Source organism: Magnolia sinica, chromosome 1, assembly GCF_029962835.1.
Source record: "Magnolia sinica isolate HGM2019 chromosome 1, MsV1, whole genome shotgun sequence".
Classification (NCBI taxonomy): domain Eukaryota; kingdom Viridiplantae; phylum Streptophyta; class Magnoliopsida; order Magnoliales; family Magnoliaceae; genus Magnolia; species Magnolia sinica.
The window spans coordinates 25132940-25136990 of NC_080573.1; positions in this window are offsets into that span (position 1 = coordinate 25132940).

Below are 4051 nucleotides of genomic sequence, written 5' to 3' on the forward strand. Positions count from 1 at the left end.
CCAAAAAAGGGTTTCATTGGTAGACATTCAATCTCCCACTGCTTTTTGCAGTGTGGTCCACTTGATAGTTAGATCTATCTTATTTTTCGTATCAAGCCTTAAGACGAGCTCGCCAAATGGATGACGGTTTGGATATAACATATACCTCATGATCAGACCCACAGAACTTGCTGACGTCAATACACCAGCTATATAGCTGGTGTGAGGTACACCAGCCAATTCGCTTCTGACTCTGATCCGCATCCAGGACGCAAATTGCGTCCTACCCCTGCCCGGACGGTAATTCGTCTGGGCAGGGATCTGTGGGGCCCACCATGATGTAATTGTTTTATCCATGCCGTTCAACGCTTTTCTCGGATCATTTTAAGTTATGAACCAAAAAATGAGGAAGGTCCAAGGCTTAAGTGGACCATAAAGTGGGGATTAAAAGTCCACCATTAAAAACTATAAGGAGCTGGAGAAGTTTACGATCAAGCTAATATTTTTGTTTTCACTTCATCCACATTTACATGACCTTATAAATAGGTTAGATGGTAAAAACAACATCACGTCCTCTTCATACAAGTATTTGTGACCTTATCAACAGATTGGATGGAAAATAAACGTTATGGTAGTGTAAACTCCCGAGACCTCGGGAAGGTTATTTTAGTAATTAGTCACGTTAGCTGGAGGAGTCCAAACTCCCGAGATCTCAGGAAGGTTATTTTAGTAAGTCAGGTTATTTTTAGTAACTTACGCGACCCTATATATTTAGAGATGAATGGTCTTCTTAGGCCCATTGTGATATATATTTTATCTATCCCGTCCATTCATTTTGAAAGATTGTTTTAAGGGATGAGCCCAAAAATGAGGCATATCAAAGGCTCATGTGGACCACACCATAGAAAGCAGTGAAATTGAAAGCCTAACATTAAAAACCTTTTGGGGCATAAATATTTTGGATGTAACTCATTTTTTGGCCCATGATGTTAAATAAAATTCTAAATCTAGTGGACGGATTGGATTCAATACATAAATCACGATAGAACCCGCAATCCTTATAACATGACAACATCAACCCTTATTACGTTACAACCACGAGCTGCACACGTCACATAACAAGCTCAACCTATGATAACTACGATCCGTATAACATGACAACCACGACCCACATAACATAGAAACCATGACCCATATAACATGATAACCACGACCCATATAACTACAACCCATATAATATGACAACCACGACCCACTTAACATGACAATCACGACCCATATAACATGATAATTACGACCCATGACAACCACGACCCGGATGACAACCACGATCCATATAACATGACAACAACGACCCGGATGACAACCAGGACCCATATAACATGACAACCACAACCCATATAACATGAAAACTATGACCCATGACAACCACGACCCATATAACATGACAACCACGACTCATATAACTTGACAACCACGACCCGTATAACATAACAACCTCGACCCATATAACTTGGGCAGTATCCACTTCTAACAAACATCATAGTGGGCCCATGGATTATACACATACATCAATGTGGGCGGCATGGATTATACACATACATCAATGTGGGCCCATTTGGGTCATGGTTTGCATGGGTCATAGTTTCCATGTTATATGAGTCATGGTTGTCATGTTGCATGGATCGTGGTTTGCAACGTATTCACTTCCTTTTCTACCAAACTATTGGTACCATAGCTTAAGGCCCATGATGGGGTGATCCGATCCATCCACCTTGTCAGCTAGCTTGCCGTGGGCCCAAAAAGTCCTGACTTGGGTAGTGTCCACTTCTAACAAATATCAAAGTGAGCCTAGAAAGTTTCAATAGTCAACATTATTTTCTATTTTGTGGCCTGCACGAGAGCTAGATCAAGCTGATATTTGACCTTACCCCTAAAATGACACAACAAAAAGGATGGGCGACATGGATTATACACATATACTATGTGGGCCCATATGGGTTGTGGTTTACATGGGTCGTAGTTGTCATATTATATGGGTCGTGGTTGTCATATTGCATGGATTGTGGTTTCACATGTTCACTTCCTTTTATATCAAACCATTGGTACCATAGCTTAAGGCCCCATAGGTGATCCAATCTATTCACCTTGTCAGCCAGCTCGCCCTGAGCACAAAAAGTTCTGACTTGGGCAGTATCCACTTCTAACAAGCATCACAGTGAGCCTGGAAAGTTTCTACAATCACCATTATTTTTTATTTTCTGGCCCACACGAGCACCAGATCAGGCTGATATTTGGGCCCTACCCTTAAAATGACACGACAAAAAGGATGGGCGGCATGGATTATACACATATATCAATGTGGGCCTATATGGGTCGTTATTTGCATGGGTCGTAGTTGTCATGTTATATGGGTCGTGATTGTCATGTTGCATGGGTCGTGGTATCCACGTGTTCACTTCTTCTTTTACCAAACCATTGGTACCATAGCTTAAGGCCCACAATGGGGTGATCTGATCCATCCACCTTGTCAGCCAGCTCGCCGCGGGCCCAAAAAGTCCTGACATGGGCAGTATACACTTCTAACAAACATGACAGTGAGCCTGGAAAGTAATAGTCACCATTATTTTTTATTATGTAGGCCACGCGAGCACTGGATCGAGCTAATATTTGGGCCCTAGCCTTAAAATGACATGGCAAGAAGGATGGGCGCCATGGATGAAACACATACATAGTGGTGGGGCCCACAGGCCACCAAGCACCAGCCATTGGCTAGTGGCAGGGAGAGTAGTCAATCCATCACTTTCTCAAGTATTGAAAAAAAAAGGCAATTTCTTATTCACTCCAAGACCGTACGATTTCTGAACCGAGGATAGGGGCATTTTCATCCGAAATAATATCTAAAAGTTGTCAGAAGGCCACTCTTAGGATATCTGGATCGTCGTAGCTCCCAAGGTAATTTGACCAAACTTCGAGGTCAGTACGGTCAAAATCCCTTCTTTTAATTTCTTGTACATTTCAAAAAATGGAGCAGATTAGGTGCACCGTTAACCTCACTTAAAATGGTGTGACCCTTACTTTGGGGCTCACTTTGATGCATATATTCTATATCCATGTCGTCCATTCATTTTTCCATATCATTTTAGGGCATGAGCCCCAAAAAGAACCAGATCCAAGTCTCTTGTGGACCGTGTCATAGGAAACAGTGGTGACCGACCATTAACAAGTTATAACAGGCTATAAACTTTTGGATGAAGATGATATTTGCTTTTTCCCCTCATCCAAGTTCATGTGACCTTATCAACAAATTGGATGAAAAATAAACACTACATTGGACCCTAGGAAGTTTTTAATGGTGGGATGTTTAATCACCATTATTTCCTATAGTGTGGTGCACATAAGATTTGGATGTGCTTCATTTTTAGACAAGTAGCTTAAAATGATCTAGCAAAATAGATAGATGATGTTAGTATAAAACAAATACATCAAGGTCAGTCCTATAGTAAGGGATGCATCAATGTCTTTAGTGAAGTTGGGACCACAACCGCACCTAATCCTCTCCCCTCACAAGTCTGATAGACTTGACTCTTTTCCCCACCCTGACCACTCACATTTTCGGGTCTCGATTTGTCACATCATTTTAGTCATCGTGATGCTAGGTTGTCGCACCTTGAATTCAGAAATCGAAAATGTTACTTTACAACTCCCAAATCCAATGCCAACAAGGTTTTTTTTTTTTTAATTTATGTGCAATGCTATCATGCCTTGAGTTCGGTGAGCGAGCTCACTTAATTTTCAAACTCCGAACCTGGTTTGTAACAGTAGAGCGCTACCAATTTTTCATTATCACGTTCCAAACTTGGCGAATGGGCTCATAGAATTTATGAGCTCCAAATCTAGTTTGTAATAAAGGAATATTCATTTTTTTCGTGGAATAATTCATCTTAAGCTATTTATCTACTCTAATAATGAACAAATCAGAAATAACTAACATGCATCAAAATCCAAAAGATAAATCATCCATCCAAAATATTACAATTCCAATATAATTATTAAAAAAAAAAAAACACGA